This window comes from Corvus kubaryi, unplaced genomic scaffold (assembly GCF_017639235.1).
Source record: "Corvus kubaryi isolate FWS band 111438036 unplaced genomic scaffold, C.kubaryi_AGA036_p1.0 76, whole genome shotgun sequence".
Taxonomy (NCBI): Eukaryota; Metazoa; Chordata; class Aves; order Passeriformes; family Corvidae; genus Corvus; species Corvus kubaryi.
In genome coordinates this window covers 5014829-5034711 of record NW_024582063.1, presented here as the reverse complement: position 1 = coordinate 5034711, position 19883 = coordinate 5014829, and the positions used below count along the sequence as shown (strand labels likewise).

At 44.3% G+C, this 19883-nt stretch overlaps 1 long non-coding RNA gene across 1 annotated transcript; it reads right to left on the bottom strand.

Annotated features, from left to right (window-relative positions):
• Positions 1-1489: 1489 nt before the first annotated feature.
• Positions 1490-11405, bottom strand: LOC121675952. The gene is made up of 2 exons (XR_006020293.1): positions 7631-11405; positions 1490-5162 (listed from the first exon to the last, which is right to left on the bottom strand). It is a non-coding gene; the product is annotated as an uncharacterized LOC121675952 (long non-coding RNA).
• Positions 11406-19883: the final 8478 nt, after the last annotated feature.

Below are 19883 nucleotides of genomic sequence, written 5' to 3'. Positions count from 1 at the left end.
CACCTGTGTCTCGTGATCAGCAGTGTTTTTCAGGAACAGGAAAAGCTCCAAGGGAGCTGTGCCTGTGTGTAAAGCTAAGACTTGCCACCACCAGTGATGGGACAAGCTGCCAAATCTGCTTGCGAATTAACCAGCCGTATTTTAGGATACACTAATTTATATACACTCGTACTGATGCCATGATGATTTTTGCCTTTTCTTTTATACCCTTCTTATAGCCTTTTACAACTTCTGTATTCTTAGTGCTTTTTGCCTACATTCTTGGACTTGTTTGTCAAGCTTCGTAGCTGGGGATCAGTGTGCCCCAGACCCCAAGGTCCTCTCCAGAACACATTCTGTAAACTAAGATAGAACCATCCAAGTGAAATTTCCTTGGGGAGGGGGGCTCACTCGAGCCTCTCATTGGGGAATCTTTGATAGATATGATAATTAGTAACACCTATAATGTTATACCTGATTAATTGTGTGTGTGCATTGTGGTGTACACTTCGGTGCATTCCACCTGGGCATGGTGCACCTAAGGATCCTTAAAATAAACACCAAAGTAAAAGCCCTTTTCCCCTCCTAACCGTGTTTGACTCCTGATTTTAAGACCGGGAAAAGGCATCAGTACCATAATATTGCATTAGAAGAGTGGATAGGAGATGGGGAATAATAATTTAACCAAGCTCTGGTGGCCTCTAACCCCAGTTTCCTAATGAGGCTGGGTTTTCAAACTGCACAGCACCATTCATCTTCCTCTCTACATTTTGATGACTAACACTGAAGCTGCTGCCCAATTTAAAGCTCATCAGACATAACCTGAGCTCTGGAAGATAATTAAATTCCCTGGGTACTGCCCCTTCTCCAGCTGTTTTCTCCTGGGCTATCCTGGGCATAGTTTACCTCATGTATTCATGGGAGCCTCTATTCTCCAGCCCTCCCTTACCCCTAAATTTTCTCCATCGCTGTATTTCCAGGCTGATCAGCCCTAGTTTGCTCTTCCATGGTTTCCTTGCCCAAAATCTGACAGGCTCCCACTGTCCCCATTGGAATTTGCTGAAGCATCTCCTAAAGACCCTGCTGAGGTGAGCAGACAGGTTTGTTCCCCACTGTCCAAGGTGTGGGCTGACAGTAACCTCCTCCCACAGCCACAACAATGATATTCTCCAATACCGTCTCTAATGACTCCAAACAACAGATTTGTTTTTGCAGCGTTGGTGTTGTTTATCCAGGCACCCATCATCTGTTTTCACAACTTTTCTGGCACAGGTGCTGTTCACTGGGTATGGTGTTTCCTCCTTCTGGAATGGTGCAGAAAACCAGGTTCCAGCTGCTTTCTTCCTGCTGCCTGGTAGTTCATCTGGGCTCACTATTCCCAGGCATTCCCACTATTTCATTGCATTATCTCGTGAGTTATATAAAGGTAATGGTGTACAGAAACTGCTTTCCCCAGACAGTGATTGGATTTTGCTTATGTCATTAAAGGATTCGTTCCTCTGTTGTTTTCTGTAACAGCGAGTAATTCCCATGAAATATTAAGTAATTGATTTGCAGTATATGTCTGGGGGCTTTCTTTTTTTTTTTTAAGTAATTGATTTATTTAGTCATTGCAATTACAGTCCTAAACATTGGTCCCAACACACTTTTTCCTTGGCGCATGCCTTTATCCCATGTGGTTTTATTGCTACACCTAGGGTTAGGGTTAGGGTTAGGGCTGAGAAAACCATAAAGCCTAGAGCTCCAGAGACACTGCAGCTGCAAATGGCAAGCCAAGTCCAGGGCGGCACTGGCCTAAACATTGCTCCCAACACACTTTTTTTTGGCACCTATCATACCCCCATGTGGCTTTTCATGCTCCACCTAGGGTTAGGGTTAGGCTTAGGGTTAGGGTTAGGTTTGAGAAAAATATAAAGCACAGAGCTCCACGGACACTGCAGCTGCAAATGGCAGGCCAAGGCCAGGGCAGCACTGGCATAACATTTCTCCCAACACACTTTTTCCTTGGCGCCTGCCTTACTCCCATGTGGCTTTTATTGCTCCACCTAGGGTTAGGGTTAGGGCTAGGATTAAGGGTTCATGTTAGGGTTATGGTTAGGGTTAGGGTTGACAAAACCACAGAGCCCAGACAAGTCCAAGGACAATGCAGCTGTAAATTGCAAGCCAAGTCCAGGGCGGCACTGGCCAAAACATTGCTCCCTTCACCTTTTTTCCTTGGCGCCTGCCTTAATGCCATGTGACTTTTATTGCTCAGCCTAGGGTTAGGCTTAGGGTTAGGCTTAGGTTTAGGGTTTAGAAAACCACAAAGCCCAGAGCTCCAGATGCAAATGGCAAGGCAAGTCCTGGGCTGCACTGGCATAATGTTTTTCCCAACACACTTTTTCCTTGGTGCCTGCCTTAATGCCATGTGGCCTTCATTTCTCCGCCTAGGGTTAGGATTAGGGTTAGGGTTAGGGTTAAGAAAACCACAAAGCTTAGAGCTCCAGGATCACTGCAGATGAAAATGGCAGGCCAAGGCCAGGGTAGCACTGGCCTTAACATTGCTCCCAACACACATCTTCCTTGGCGCAAAACTTCATCCCATGTGGATTTTATTGCTCTGCCATAATTTCCTGGAAATTGCCATTAATGACTGCAAATTACTTGCACACAGGGCAAATTTTCTTATCACTTGCAGGAAATGGAATTATTAATTTCCAAATGTTATTTATGTGTGCTGGTTTTTGGTGCTTTGCCACTGCCATTCCACCTAGTGAGCAATGCACAGGAAAATCCAATTATTGAGGTCAATCCCAAAGCACTGAGATCCCTGGTGTTCCTCTTCTCAGCTAAACGAGGCAGTGTAAAGAGAGGTAAAAATCCCTAATGGCACTAATGTGGGAGTCTGAGCACCTTGCTAACAGGTTTAATCTCTCATCTGAGGACTTTCTGTTGTCTAATACGGCTTAACTTCACATTTTGGTTGTTTCATTCATGTGAAACATGAAAATTCTGGCAATGCCTCCCCTATAACGCCATCTCTTTGAGGAGGGGGGAAACCCTGTATGAACATATAACCTTTTTAATCTCTCAGCTACTGGTAGATCTGGTGGAAACTACCAAAAACAGCAAAAAGGGATGGAGAGAAGAGTAAGGGAGACAGATACCGATTAAAAAAAAAAAATCACAGTACCCTTGTTTCTTTAGGAAACCATGTGAATAAATAGGTTTCATGCCTTTCATCTACTAAGATGCCAAAGCATCTCTGTGCTGCTGAGGATGGGATTAAGCCAGACCCCCTCCAGTCTCTGCTGCAACAGAGCTTTTTTCCTCTGAAAACTCAGTGCTGAGGATGGTAAAAATTCAGCCTAATTAGACTCAAAAGGACAAAACAGGTGGCTGTCTTGGGAGTCACACTTCTTTCCTCTCAGTCCTTTCTGTGTTTATTTTGAAGCATTAGTGAAATGTCCTTGCCTTCTTGTCACAGCCCCTGTAGGAGAAAAGCAAGTACAGAGAGGAGGGAGCTTGGGAGAAGGGGCTTGGGATCAGATCTTACGAGCCCACTCCTAAAAAAGGACCCAGGAATTTGCTCAATGATAAAGCATGTGATCAAAGAATCAGAATCCTGGAACTGTTTGGGTTGGGAAGGACTTTAAAGATCCATGGGCAGGGATGGCACTCACTCGGTCAGGTTGCCGAGGGCCCCATGCATCCTGCCCTTGAACACTTCCTGAGGGGAGAGGGTACATCTGATTCTGAATATGCACACAGGGATTATAATCCAAAGCAGGACTCCACATCTGATAAAATCCCCCAGCTGTCCCTCTCACCAAGCTTTGGGTCCCATTTGGAGCCTGCAAGAGAGATGCTTTTCATATCAAACTGGACAGAAGATGTGCTCCAGGAACATAACTCACAGTGACCAAGGGGACACCATTTTGTCACGGACTTGAAGTCCTCAGTGCCAGCCACTCCACACCACAGACACAGGACCAAAATCTCATTTGTATCTCATTTTTGTCTTCTGTTAGGCTGAGTTTTTTCATTCAGTCAGTGGTTAAACTTGAAAACAGAAGTTTAGAGACATGAGATAATTTCATCCTTGGAAATATTAAAAGCTTGAACAGACTCAGCCATGAGCAACCTGCTCTTCCTGGCCTTGCTTGGAGCAGGGGGAACAGACCAGAGTCCTCCAGAGGTCCTCTCCAGTCTGAATTATTCAGTGCTTCCCTTGCTTGTGTCACATACTAAATACATTCTGTCTGAAAAGGCCTGTAGTCAGTGCGTCTTAATGAGGTCTCTCAAAACTTCCTGTCACACACAAGCCAAACTGCAGGATTTCTTCCTCTTCATTTCACCCTTGGTGTGCTTATGTGGGTGTCGAAAATCACTTCAGAATGTTTAATTAACTCTAATTGAACCATTCTCGTTTTCTCACCGGTCTCACTCACTTCATTGGCCAATCCTGAAGTTTTGCTTTCAGGTCCAGTCTCAGTTCTGAGAGGGATTTCCAGAGCAGAAACAAATAACTAATAATGCCATAATATTTACTCTTGCATTGCTGTAACTCAAAATTTAGAAGCGTATTCAGACCCCTCCTTATCCAGAATAGTCTTAATATTTCCAACAAATACCAAAATGTGTCTCTAAGTTCAGTGAAACACTGAAGAAATCAGGAACAGATGATTTACTCTGCACAATCAATTTTTTCACATTTTTCATAAAAAAGGTAAGACATTTGGAATGAATATTTCATTTCCAAATACCAAGAGGGAAATTCTCTTCTTATGCTGCTTGTTTTGCTTCTGATATGATTAACTTGGCAGAAGCAAAAGGAGTTCCTCAAGTATGGCAGCACTGAGGAATTTACTTTTCACCCTTGAGGAAAAAAGTTCCAGCTGCAAAGTTGTGGCAGAGCTTTACTCCAAAAAGCCCTCATTGGCTTCTGTCACCTTTGCGTTGTGCCTAGTTCCCCTGCATCCCTCTACTTCATTTATAATCCTCAGGACACTCCTCCAAAAGCTTCCCAGACCATCTTCCATGTGTCTTCTCACCAGGTGGTCATAAATCAGCTGCTTCTTTACCTTCTCCTTGGCATTCCCTGCTCCAGTGAGTTTCTCCATCACCATGCTTGCCATATTTCTCTGCTCCCCCTTGGCTTGCCTTCAAGTAAATTTCCCTTCATCATCATTCAATTTTCAGTTCTGTTGGAGACAAGACAAAAAAAAAAAAAAAACCACACTAAATGAAAAGAATTCAGTGGACTGAACAATCAGAAGCATATTTGCCAGGCTAGACCAGGAATGAGTTGTTAATGAAAGTGAAGGATAAAATTGTAACAAATGCAGGCTATGCTGGGTTTTTTCAGTTGAAAGTCTTTCTAGCTTGGAGGTAAGAACAATCATTTCATTATTTCTGAAAAGACCTGGCAGGGGTCCAGGCCCAGAATTTGATAGTGTTGAGAACTGAGGTAGGCATAAAAGAGTTATTTCTATCTCAATGAGATTTGATGTTCCACTTAAAATCAGCAGATCCCTTGCTAGAGTTAATTGGTGTCAGAGAACAGTTTCTTCTGGAGCAGCTCAAAGAGACACCAGCAGAGAAACAGCCTTGCTCTATTTCCATGTTTTCCTTCCTTCCCTTTGCTTCTCGAGGGTAAAAAAAGCCCATCTGAAGTATGAACACAGATGAGAAGCCTGGAATTTATTGCTCCTGAGCTCTTGTAGGGACCCAAGCGAGAAGTAATTGTTCCAAAGGCCCCAGTTTGCAGGGCATTTAGGCACCTGTGCTTGTTCAAGCATTCCCTTCCCTGAACTGAGCCTGGAGTGTTCCCATCCCTTCAGCCCATGAGCCCAGGGAGGGCTCAGCAATGGGAATGTTAAACGCTTCAGTGTAATCCCCCCCTCGCTCAGTGATTCCTGGTGGGCGAAATGTGTTTCACAAGGCAGAAGAAAGACACGTTTTTTTTGCAGGGTGGCTCATTACTATGGCAACCAGCACAGTGACCTCCCCTCGCCCTGCAGCACTGATTTCAGAGATCAGGGAGACATTTCTGCTGAGTGTGCACATCACTTCCCACTCAGCTGTAGTGGCTGTGCAGACAATCCTAAAAGAGGAGCTAAATGGAATTCAATTAATCAACGTGCCCCACAAAGCCAAACTTCTGGATGTAGCAGCTACTGTGCTGTCTAATAACCAGGAGGTGACAAGGGGTCTGGAAGAGGTTTTTTCATCTCTATATGGTGATGGCAAACAACTGGCCATTGACACAAGCTAGAGTTCAGTTATGTACATTTTACAAAACCAGGGGAAGTTTTCAGCAACACCTTTTTCAGTCTGGGGAGGGGCAGAGAAAACAAGAGCCTGAGCTTGGAGAACATCATGTTTCCCAGGCTGCGCAGGAGTTTAACTTTCCATTCAGGGCAAGATAAGCTTCTGAGAAAAATTACTTTCTTTCATATCTGCAAGAACACAATTTGATTTGTTTTTAAGAGAGAAAAGGGTTTTCTTCCTCATTTCCAGTAAGTGCCTAACAGTTGCCAGGTGAAACAAACAAGGCAGAGAAATAGTTTCACTCTGGGCAATCACAGCCACAGCAGCATTTAGCTTTTGCAGAATGTGCTGCAGTCTTAACCTGCTCATTTTCCTACAAGAGCAGCCCCAAAGGAACCATTTGCTCACTCTTTCACCCTGCTCTTAGGGGGTTGATGTTGGTCCACCAGCAGCGGCAGCTTCTGCACTCAGAGAAACAGCCTGGACACCTGCTTATTTTCCTGTGTGTGCAGACAGTCCCTCCCCTTCCCACAAAACCTGCAAGGTGATTACCTCCCACAGATGTTCCTTGTGCCTATCTTGACATAACTTGGTCCTTGTGCAACTTTTCCTGCATCCCTAGAGACCTCTCTGAGATCACCTATTCCTTGGATACCAAGAGAAGGTAACCTTACTGCAGGGATGGTGCAGTCAGGGAGAAGGGTGGGACACTCACAGGGCCGTGAAATTCAACTGCTGAAACTCAGAAATCTTAGCTGATATAAAGGATTATTCAATCCTGTCAGACTGTTCTGTCACAAGGTGTCTGCACTTTGTCACTCTCCAAGCTCTTGCCACAACCCACAATAGGCATTAGACTTCAGAAAGCGTGAGGTAAAATGTTGCATGGAACCATTAAGTCAGTTCCTCGTTTCAAACCCATTGCAGCTGGTGCCTTTTCTTGGTCTTAAAATCAAGAGTCAAACACAGTTAGAAGGGAAAAAGGGATTTTACTTTGGTATTTATTTTAAGGATCCTTAGGTGCACACGTCCAGGTCGAATGCACCCCAATGCACACCACAATGCACACACACAATTAATCAGGTATAACATTACTAATTAGCATATCTATCAAAGATTCCCCAATGAGAGGCTTGAGTGATCCCCCCTCCCCAAGGAAATTTCCCTTGGATGGTTTATCTTAGTTCACAAAATGTGTTCTGGAGAGGACTTTGGTGTCTGGACACACTGATCTCTAACTACAAAGCTTCTAAAATGTTTAGCTTGACAAACAAGTCCAAGAATGTAGGCAAAAAGCACTAAGAATACAGAAGCTATAAAACGGTACAACAGGGGTATAAAAGAAAAGGCAAAAAATCATCATGGCATCCCAGCCAGAGGACAAACTCTGCACACTCACCCTGCTTCATCCAGTCTTGCCAAAAATTGGTGAGGGGTGACTTTGGCAAGCTTTGCACCGTCTCTTTCTGTCTCCTCCTGTGGCATACACATGCCTCGTCCTCTTGCTGCATGCTCTGATGGCTTCAGCAGACGTGCAATCCTCCGTGCAGAACCAGTCTGCATTGCCTTGGCACTGCCAGGGGACTGGGCATGGCCTTGAAGTTAAAATCCAACAGTAACAGTTGGGAAAACACCACACAGTCCCTGGAAACTCTGCTTTTCCATTGCCAAATTGACTGCAGCTGACTACCCTCAGATGTCCCAGATGAAGACTGTGCTTTTGCAACAGAGAGAGCTGCATTCAGATTGGATGTGAAAAGATGTGATTTTTGTTGTGCTGGACCACATTTCCATCTGGCAGGTGTCAGCATGCCAGAATTGCTGGGGCCATCCTTGTATCTATCCATCTGTCTGTATGGGTCATCACGCTTGGAATACCGCAGAGGAATAAAGTAAAAATCAAAATTCTTCTGCTCAACAGCTGCATGCTCTGGTGATTTCATAAAATGAAGGGAGGGTTGGAGAAGTCTGCCTTTATGTGGTCACTCATGTGTGCCCGTTAGTGTGGCTGTCTACAGCTCCACCATCTCCCTCCAGCTTTTGAACCCATCAGCTCAAGGCCTTGGGACACAAAGGATGAGAGGTCAAGTTGGGCATCACTCATTTTCCCTGCTCCTGGTGTGTCAGATCAAGGCTCATGCCAGCACAGTGTACACACCTCCAGGCAGTGACAGATTTACAGGCCTGTCCCTCTCTATTATTAGGATCAAAGGGGCCCTGACCCTCAGCATCCAACACCCGAATGAAAACAGAGAGGTTGGACTCAGGTCAGTTCAGTGGAGAAGGGAAACCTTACTGCAGTCTGGATCAATCCTGCCAGGGGCAAACAGGGTGACAGATGGGAAAATAAGGTGTAAAATCAGAGGTAAATGGGCAAGAAAAGGCAGGGAGGAAAGAGGAAGGTCTCAGCACTGAAAAACAAATGAGCAGTATTTAATTTCAGCCCTGCTCTCTGTACTCAAAATATGGGCTATCTCTCAGAAAATAGTGTTTGATTAACAAACATGAGCTGCAGCCTGGAAAATTTATCTCCTGAGAGGCCCCACACCTGGCACTTGCTAAATGCAGCAATATTTTGTGCAGGATGACCTGCCACTCATTGGCCAGAGTGTGGCTAGCACAAGTCCCACTGATGGCTAGCAGGTGGTAAATGAACATGCTGTAGGCAGGACTGAGACACTTCCAGGTAATACAGTAGCTACTGTGGTGCTTTGGATCTCTAATGATCTGACTGGTCAGAGCAAGATTGACCACTGACCATCACTACCTTGTGTGCACAATACAAGTTCTCAACATGCTTCAACTCACTTAGAATCACCAGGGGTTTAGGATTACTGTTAAAAAATGTTAAGGGTCACACCTATACATACACCTTCCTTGGATGTTCTTAGAGATTTTTACAATGCACAAACACATCCTGGTTACACCTACAACAATATCAACCCAGTGCACCTGGTGTCCAAACCCAGTCACAGCCAGAGCTTTCTGAGTCAGAGCAAGATTCTTCCAAGCCCCATTTCTCTATTGTCTGTTTGAGTCTCTGCTGTCCCTCTTTAATTCAGTGGCTCAGACCTTTGTCCAGTTCTGTCCTTTCATGACACATCTTCAGCCACAGACAGGTGAGAGAAGGAACTTGTTACCTTTGGAAATAGCCTTTGGAAAAGCCTTCCTTCCCTCATCCCTGGACTGGACATTGTAACGGGCCGTGCTGAGAGTTGTACCAGGGTTCTTGTGGAAGGATTTCAACGTTAGAGAGCATTTGCTCTTTAACTCATAGTACTCAGAGACCACAATAAGCATAAATCACATCTGCATATGCCCAAAATCCTTCCTAATCATCAATTCATTCTGCAGCAATGATCCCTTTTCTGTTCATGCCAGCTCATCTGTGCTGGGGGCAGAGCTGCATTTTCAGCCTCAGAACCCAGAGGGCAAAAAATAAGAGGAACGCCCATTTATCACCTTCTACAAGACAACGAGCTTTGTGCCCATCTTACAAGTCTGGGGAATTGTCTGCTGCTCTTGAACTCACAAGCTTGACAGTGCTACAGTAAAAGCAAGTGGATTTTAAAAATTCAGTGGTCCAGGCTCTTTCCAGAATCTGTAACTCATTCTTTCCCCAGAGAGACAAGAAACTGAGATGAATGTCTCTGCTGGAGTTGTGCCACATGGATTAGTGAAGTGGGACTTTTCCCCTGTGTGCAGATTGACTTCAATTCACCCTGGCTCTGTTTCAATGAGCCTTGTCCAAAAGCAGCCACCTGGGAAGGAGGAAGGGTAATTAACTGATGCTTTTGAGAACATTCCTGCAATGAAAGTACAAAAAATAAGCCAAGGGCAAGGAGATGTGGTGCCTTCATATATGCATATTTGTGTGTGTTTTAGCAAGCAAACTTCAAACAGTGGCTGCCATCAGGGCTTTGCAGGAGAAGAAAGCCAACAGCAGTAAATCTAGGAAGCAGCTGTTTGACAATCTGTCTTCAGATAAAGTTTCTTCCAGATCTGAGTCCAGCCCTGGGCTTCCCAATACCCAGGCTCCTCATCTGTCTAGCTTTGACTCTTAAATATGTCAGAAGCACAGTAGGAGCTAGAAAAATACGTGGTTTCATTCAGATCCTATAGCACAGAATTGGCTGTGATTTTTAAGGAGAAAAAAACCAAACCAGGATTCCTTAATTTGTTATCTGGCGTCTCCTGTTTTTGCTCTCTGACCATGGTTCCCATGCTCTGTGGGACAGGATAGGAACCAGAGCTGCTCCCCCACCTCCACCCTGCTCGAAACTTTCAAACCTCAGATCTGGTCTGCCTCTGACACCAGAGCTTCCCATACTTAGTTTTTCCTTTTTCTTCACGGATGTCTCACTTGCAAGCAAAGGCAGGTATTTGCCTCTGCACAGCAGGTACCAGGATATATCCAGCCAGATTTGGGAAGGGAAAAAATGAGCCTGGTACACCCTGTGGGCCAAAGGGTGCAGCGAAACCCCTGAGGGCCCGCTGAAGCCCTGGCAGGAGCTCTGGTGGGCAGCACTTCTTCCCCCAGAAAACCAATTTGCAGTCCTAGGTCTCCCAAGCATTTTTTTTTTCTGTTTTTCTGGCAGCCATATCCTGTCTCTTCTCCCCATGCTGGCTACTTTTCTCCATAAAAATCAGTGCTAAAAGTAAAATGGGGAAATCATTTTAATAGCTTTTAAACACCTAAAAATCACTACACCCCAGAGGAACCCCTGGCAGAGTTTAGCTCCCTTCATCTGTTCTGACGTCCACTGAACACTTAATTCATGAGTTTCTATGGCACGGGGTGATCAAAAGCCAATGACATTATTATTCATTGCATTTGCACTTTGTCTGAAGCACTTGCAGGTGAGATGAAAATGCTTATTCAAATGCAGGCTCTAAAACACTGTTCACAAATCCATCTGGACACCAATTAAATTACATCATGAATCCAAGATGTAGCAACTTCTTTTATCTGGAGACAACCAGAACAATGCCTGGGTGAGGAATTCTGAAAGCACACAGCTTCTGGTTACAACTTGAGGCTTTCATTAAGGAAAGGTTTCACTTAGTCTTTCTTTAGTGGTTTTTTTCATCTTTTGCTGGAAGTCCTTGAATCATTCTTTCTCCTGGGTGATACTGACAGCTCTTTTTAGAACAAGATTGATGGCCCATTGTCAATAGCCATCATGCTCCTGTAAGAGAAGTGAGAGACATGAAATAATTCGGTTTTCAATAATTCAAGTGATGTTGCTAAATTTGGAAAACAGACACTGGGAGGAATAGGGACATGACGGAACCTTTTTGGGGGAAAATAATTCAGGACTTGTCACTGAGTTTTAATTTGATCAGGAGTGTCGTGGCATCAATAGACCAATAGATTTGTATTCCAAACACTGCTTTACTAGCAGTTTGAGTAATAATCACCTAATGAAAATAATCACCCAGAGAACACATAACACATAATCTGATACCTTTTTGGCCAGACTTTTAGGTATGTTTAGTCTTCTAGTTCACTTCTGTTGTTCCTGAGTCCTGAGTCCACCTTAGACTGTTGGGAGTAGAGCAGACATCAGCTCATGAACACATCCACAAGGTTCATCCCAGGACTGATTCCCTCCCTGCGCAGAGAGGTGCTCCTGTACCTACGGGGCAATGGAAACAGACTTCATGCTGCAATTCCCTTCCCTGTCCATCAATAATATTTTACTTTCCAGCTGGTACCTGCTGAGTCCTGAGCTGCAGGGCCAAGTCCAGTATTTGAATAGACTACTGATAGATGTTTTAAAACCAGTGAAGGTATGAAATAAACTTTAACAGATGGGAAAAGACCAAAAAAAAAAAAAATCCACTAGCACGTCTTTCTCAGTTGAATTTAATAGCCTCTTAGCAACTGACATGGTCCCTCCTGGAGGTAATTACAAAATGTAATCAAGGCACCAAATGACCTCCTTGTGCAGCATTTATGTGTTACCACTCAGTAATGCTATTGCTTGGCTCTTCCCTGCTCATGCTCTCCAACACTCTTCTCCAAGGGAGGGCAGGACACCATACCTGGAGCAAGCTACAGCTAAGCACAAAGGACCAGAAAGGCAATCCATCTCTGTCTCAAAATCTCCCCAGATTGTGAACACCTAGAGAATCTCTTTCTGCACCTGAGAGATGAGTAATTTTTTATCACTGGTTGATCATAGAATCACAGAATGGCCTGGACTGGAAGGGACCGGACCTCAAAGATCATCACCATGGACAGGGACACCTTGCACTAGATCAGGTTGCTCACAGCTCCATCCACCCTGGTCTTAACCACTTCCAGGGACGAAGCATCCATAAGTTATCTGGGCAATCTGTTCCAGTGGCTCACCACTCTCACAGTAAAGAATTTTCTTTGCTCTCCTTTATCCTGACACCTTGGAGCTCCCTATTGTTCTGTCAAATTCTGCTGAAGTGAGGCTCAGAGTTACAGGTCTGAGACATGAAGCTCTGCTTGTGCCAGTCCACAAAAACACCATCACGAGCTAATTCTTATTCCATAGGAAACCAACCTAAAAATCTACTCACTAAAACACTAGAGCTGAGTTCTGGGCTTGGAAGACAGAGCAACGCAAGCCTGGTGAGAGTTTTATTAAGATGACACACATCTGGCTGAGGTTCAGGTCTCCAAATGGATACCTTAGGAAAGGAACAGGCCTTCTCCTCCTGGGATGTCTTAGCACGGAGCAATCCAAACAGCATCCATATAATCGGAAGAAAGCTGCTCTCATCTACCACTGGGAGTCAAAGCAGGTGCCTGACAGCTTCTTATTACAGGTCACGCCTATATATGGGATTAAAAAAAAATGAAAAAAGAAAAAAAGAGAAAGATCAATAAAATAAATTTACTCTTCATGGTTCTCTGCTCTCATTCTGCTTTGATGATGGACGGAAGAATCAGCAGCAAAGTGACTGGAATTTCAAGTGGCAACATGAAAATTTAGCCAGCTGTCTCCTCTTCAGATCCCACTTTTCTCCCACCATTTTGTCTCCTCCTACCCCAGTTTTAGAAGTTTCCTTCCTAAGAGGGTACTTCCCAGGGGCTTGAGAGACCGTGGAAGGTCTCTTAGTCACCCCCCCCGGACAGTAACCCCCTTGCAAACCAGACTCCCTGTTCCCAAGCCACCCCCTGACAGCTCCAGAGAGTTTGGCTCTTGGAGAAGAGTACCTCTATGTTTCATAGCCCACAATTAACTTTTCTTCTTCCAAATTGCCTGAGCACTTTTTAAACCCAAACATGCACATGTTGGCTGTCACACCAAGCAGCGAGAGGAAAAAAAAGGTGATTTTTGAGAAAATTGTGACCACCGTGTGGTGCCTGAGAGTGACTCTCAAGAACACCATCAGCACTTCCAGCCCCCAACAGATACAAGAATGAGTAGGCCACGATGCTTGCAGAGCACAACCATCCTCAACCCACCCCAAAGAAAGCTGCCAATTGGAAGCTGGGAGCACCCTGCTGGGAAGAAAGCCCAAATCTGTAGAAATCCTTTTTTTCATTCCATTTTTTTGGAGTGAAAGTCTGAATATAACTTTCATGACACAGAAAGTTCTGAATTAATTTCTCGTTTAAGCTAATTGTTGACTTCTCCACAGATGTTAAAATGAAACTGCTCCGTAACGTGTGGCAGATTGAGCAGGATTAAAATACACCACCATGAAAATGAAGTTTTTCCTTCTCAGGCCAAAACAAAGGACATTTAAGGCCAGAAAGTGCAGCATGCATACACTGCATTGTTTAAAAAAAAAAAGGCAGATCCAAAATGATTCACAGCAATTTTTTTCCCCATTAAAAGTATAATCAAACCCATCATATTCTCATAAAAGAATTTGCTGTCAAGAAACATGGCAATTTCTGATGGCAAAATCTGCTGTCTGGAAGGTTTCCTATTTAGCCACAGATGGAATGCACTGTGAGATGCTGCATTCTGGAAGTGCTGACAGAAAATAACCTGGTTTCTGCTCCCTTCCTCCTGTACATACAGCCTGCTGATCTGTGCTTGACCTCCTTCAGGAACTGTGGGATCGTTTAGGAGAGAATTGCACAGATTCCCGTGATGATTCTTTTTATTGATTTTGCCAACTAAGGAACTCAGCTATTCCTCCAGGAGCAGCAGAAGAGGTAGGTGATAACACAGTCAACACCAGTGAGCAGTTTTAGCAGGCACAACAACATCTAGGTTGCAGAGTCAGTATTTTGCAGGAGAGCTTGATGGAGTACGTCCTGCTTTTTTTTTCCTAGAATGTTCTCTGCTGAGAACTGAGGGGCAGAAGTGCTCCACTCTTCAGAGCACATGTAATTTCCCCTTGTGCTTGAACCCAAAATTTTTATTCCCTACCTCCCAGTCTAATCTTCCTCCAGGTGCAAACACTGCGGGTGAATAATACAAGTGTGTGCTGGACCTTAAGGGACAATAATTAAGGGGAATTAAAGGATGCAATCTGAAATGCTAAACCTGCAGCCCCTGCTGATAAACATTGCCCCTAACTCATGTTGGTACAAAATACTACTAAACCAATGGGATTTGCTGTAAAAATTGCCTTCTTGCAGTCAGGCATCCAATTCTTGTCCTTCCTTGATGGATATTCCCCAAATAGGTCTTTTTCTTTTTTGACAGAAGGAAAAATGGGAACATTCAGGACAGTTATCTCTGCATAGTTGAGCTATACAGATTTAATCAGCTCCCATCATCCAAGCAGCACAGCTTCTACCAAGGACCCAAATGGTGCCGACTGCAGCATTGTGCTTATTAAAGACCCTGATTTGGCCTTCATTAGGATTAGTGGGGAGACTGTCAAAGACACCTAAATAATTTAGCAGTACAGGTCATTAAGGATAAGAAATGTCCTTCTGGCAAACCCGAGGCACTGCTGAAAAATCCCACTGAAGATTGCGAGATTGCGCACTGTCCAGGGCAGTTCTGCTGTGTCCCATGAAGAAAATCTCTTTTAAAACTGTGCATTCCCAAAGGCTGTTCAGTGGTGCTGTTGAGTCACTTCTCCCTGACTGCCTGAATGAAGCATTCCCATTCTTTTTAACAGGCCGTCTGCTTTCACAACTGTGCACTGCTCCATTAACACAGTGATGCACACATAAATGCTAGGAATGGCCACAAATGCTGCCATTGGCCAGGAGACGTTTTCTGACTTACTAACATACAGCAGTGTTGAAATGAGTGCCATCCCATCATCAACCACTGGGAACCAGGGGATGATGAACACACTTTGCTGTGACTGTCCAGAGCACAGAGGGAAGAAGAAGGGTGCTTAAGGAGAGATTCCGAATCTTCTCCTCTTTCAGGGCTCCTAATTTAGAGGGAACAAGGCACCATCTTTTTGCTGTCAGAGTGATGGGGTTTCAGGCAGAGTAGCTGGGAAAAGAAATTTCCTGGCTGTAGGGAGCTGAGTGTCTCACAGAGCTGATTTTTCTGTGTTATTGGGTGCTGCTCTGACCCCTGTGGCTGTCCATATAGGGAGAGCTCCAGCAAGGATCAATCAGCTGCTTAGCTGAGCATAAAAGGGAACATTAGTGCGGCCTCAGGGATTTGTAGGAAAATTACCTGAGAAAATAAATGTTGCAAAGGAAGCATTTCTACCTGCTGCTAAAGTAACCCTGGCAGTCGAGAGAAGCTTTGCTTCATTCTGAAGCGCCTGAATCTCTTTCAGGGTGCCTTGCAGCACTAGTAGTAGATGGAAGGAGCGATCTGTGCCTAGCAGAATTATTTCCTTCCTGCCTGCTTTGGCAAGGCATAAATCTCTTCTCTATTACCTGGGCTATGTCTCCTCATTGAATCAGGGAGCCCTTCAATTCAGCAGCAACACTCATTTACTCTCCATTTCCATGTGCCCAGTGCACAGGAAGCAGAACAGCCAGGAGCTGCAGTGGCAGCCCCAGGTCAGGGTGAGCTGTCCCTGTTGGCAGTTCCCACCTCCAGAGATCTGGGCTGCTAAAGGAGATGATTTTTATTCTCCTGTACCACCTTCCTGGATTAAGCTGAAGGGCTCCTTATCCATCAGGGCACAGCACCAAGTGGAAACCAGTCTGGTATTTCCACAAAGCACTGCAAGAAGAGGAAAAACTGTAATCACACCCTCCCCATCCCTCACCTTTCTCCCCTTCTCTCTGTCCTGTTCTCCAGCACTTCCACCTTCCTCAAGAAACCCTGCATAGAATCTCCAATAGTAAATCATTCCCCCAAGGGAAGATGGTGTCTCTGGCAGCAACAGTTTCTCTCCTCAGCCTGTCCTCAAGAGCCTGGAGAGATCCCTTGGCTTACGGCCTTTTCATTGTCAGGGGTAATCTCTCCCTCCCTATAGCCATGGGTCTGGGGGGTGATTCATTCTCTGGAGATTTGGTTCAGTCCAGCCCAACCAAAAGAGACAAAAAAATTCCCATGCTGGAATACTGCTAGGGAAGAAATCTGTTGGGATGATTTTTCAAATTTACCTGTGCAAATTTTGCTGATGCTGCCCAGAGGAAAGGTAGCAAGATGTGATCTTGTGAATTCCTGCCAGCCCTGCCCTTTGTGATTTACCTGCTGCTGGTACCCAGGGCCAATATTAATGGCCACCTGTGCAGCACTGATCTACCTGGTCACGAAAGGCACAGGAAGGTGGAAAAGGAGAGGAATGAAAAGCTGTGCTTAAATTTCCAGAGGGTCTTTCTTTGTCCTCCTCTGTAATTGTGGGCACTGAAGAGTTTGCCAGGAGGAGTCCTGTCAGGTATGTTCTTGACAGGTGGGAGTATGAACACTGGAAGGGATAATTTTCCTTTCAGCACCTGGACCTACTGGTTTTCCAGTGAATGTTAAGTTGCTGCCTAGGAAAGTTTTTTTAACTTATCTGAAAGATTTCAATGGAATACAACAGAGAAGCAAATCTTCCTCTCCCTCCAACCTTTTCTTGTCTTTAGCATTTCCAAGTTTCAGTGCACTTCTTCCTCATACAGCTGTATTAGGTGTTTCAGTTACCCCCAGAGTGAAATATGCTCCTCTCTTTATAAAAACTTCTAGATTGTTTGAGCAATTTGTTCCAAAGGCTTAATGCAGTGAATGAGGTTTTGTTTCTTGTCCTCTTCCCCAGTGGTGTGCTGATCATCCTTTTCATAAACTTATTTCTTGGTTCAAATGAAGTGAAATGACATGGGAAATAAGCTGGGATCTCTACATCGTTCATAACTGATTTGATACAAATATTTGATCATTTGAGCAGATTGCAGAGTATTTCTCAATACTCACAAAGAAACTGATTTTTTTTTCCTTCAGAACTGCCCCTCTTGAGAGTCTTTATTCCTAAGGTTTCAGCAAATTGACACAAAACTTTCAGAATATAATTGAGCAGAGTGGGTTTTTTCATCTATTTTTTCATCTAGACTGTCAAGACTTGAATTTCTCATTAAATGGTTTAGGACTTTTGTCAAGATCCACTTTTCTGAAGAAATGTTATTTGTTTACTCTGTTCTGTTGAGGGGGTTTGTTGTTAGTTAGTGAGGAGAGAATTGCACTAATTAGGACTTCAAAATACATATTTTTTTTGCCAGTGGTTTCCCATTAGAAATGATACAACAAGAGAGTCTGACTCATGAGGGAAATTAGATGTATTCTCCAAAGGACAGCTCCCATGTCACTGTCTGGCAGTTTCCCCAAATAATTGTATTTCCACATATCCTACAAAAATCAAATCAAGATTCTAATTTCACCAACATTCTCCATTTTTGGGCAATTTTCATTATGACAGTTTCCAATAGGAAAAGAAAACCCAAACAACGCTTTCTGTGGGCAAGGCAAGCAGGAAATTTTTGACCAGCTTTGGGGCAGCACAGTTGGCATGCAAGAAAGTCATGTGAAACCTTCTTCAGACAGGCAGGAAATATTGTCAACTCCCTGGACCTCCAGTTAGGTGGTCACCACCTTCCTGCTGTTTAAGTCAAAAGGAGATACTATACCTCTGGGAGAAAGTGGGCCCCTGTGGCCACATAAATTGTTCAACTTACAATGATCTATTGAGTAGGGTAATATGTGTGTTGTAAAAAGAACAACATGTGGAAATACATGTAACAATCTTGAAATTATCTCTTTTGCTGGGGATTTACTTTGAATGAAGGAAAGCTAAAAATTTCTAGACACAATTAGCTACTGTGGATGTTACTCCAGAGTCTGGAGTGGCTGGAGGTTGTTGTGAAGCTACGAGAGACATTTCCTGCTCTGAAAACCTTTCAGGCAAACTGTGCATGGAACTCTGAATATTGTATGAAGTGTCATCATTGTGACATCATTAGAGATGAGAAATGTCAACACAGGGAGGTGATGTGACCAGGAGTACACCAAAATTCAGTGGCAAAATAGTGACCCTGGCCCAGAGACAAACACCATATCCCCCGTACCCACCAGGAGGCTGCTGAGGAGGCAGAGCCCCACTTCATCCTGGTCCATGGAAGCAACAGAAATGAGCTGAAATTATAGAAGCTAACTGGATTTAAGGAAAAATATTTTATTATAAGGATATTGAAGCACTGGAATGGCTTGTCCAGAGAGCTGGTAAAATTTCTGTTCATGGAGAACTTCAAGTCCCCTCAGGAGAAAGTGCACAGTACCCTAGTTTGAATTCATAATTGACCCATTCTGGAGTACACACCTCCAGAGGTCTCCACCAATATGAATAATCCTCTGATCTTGTGCAGCATGTTAACCTCACCGCTCTCCTGGTTTTTCCCTCATTTTTTTTTGTGTCTGTGCTCTTCTCTCTGCCTGTGCTTGGGTTCCTAGAGGGTGATCGATACAGGTCAAGAGCTGGACTGGCAGCTCTGTGCAGAAAGAGGAAGAAGAAGAAATATTTGCTTATTGTTACTGCAGCTGAAACCACATCAGAACACAGTTTCTCTCTCATTGATAATTTAAGAAGTAAAGAGGCTGCACCAGGGACACAAAACTGGTGAGCTGGTGAACAAGCTGCTGTCAAATGGATTTGTAGTATTGGTAATTATGGTTGTGACTGATGAGTTGAATAAACTCTTGTCATAAAATTGAGACAGCTTCTGCTAAGCACATCACAGGCATGTAATCATCTTCTGCACTGTCCAGGGTGTTACACCCTTCAGTAAAGGTGAGCTGTACACCACTGCTTAGAAAAAAGGCTTGACTTGCATGAAGCCAGGAAACCAGAAAAGAAGGAAAATAATGCTCAACAAAACCAGAGAGAAGAGGAGCTGGAGAACTTTCCCACACTGTGCACCTCTGCACCACAGCATAGAAGAGCTGACACCACCCACAGTGGCAAAACAGAGCCCCAAAGCCATGCTCCTGGTGCTCTCACAGGCAGGGAGGGCAGAGGACAAGCCACCTGAGGCTGGTAATATCACAGGGCACATAATGGCTTTAAACTGAAGCAGGGTCAACTTAGATTAGAAAGAATTTCTTACGACGAGAATGGTGAAACACTGGAACAGGTAGAGGTTGTAGGTGCCCTGTCCCTGGAAACATTCATGTTCAAGCTGGACAGGGCTCTGAGCAACCTGGTCTCAGTGAAGATGTCCCTGCTCACTGCAGGGGTGTTGGGATTGGTGGTCTTTAAAGCTACCTTCCAATTCAAACTGTTCTATGACTCTATAATGAAGTCACTTTCTGAAA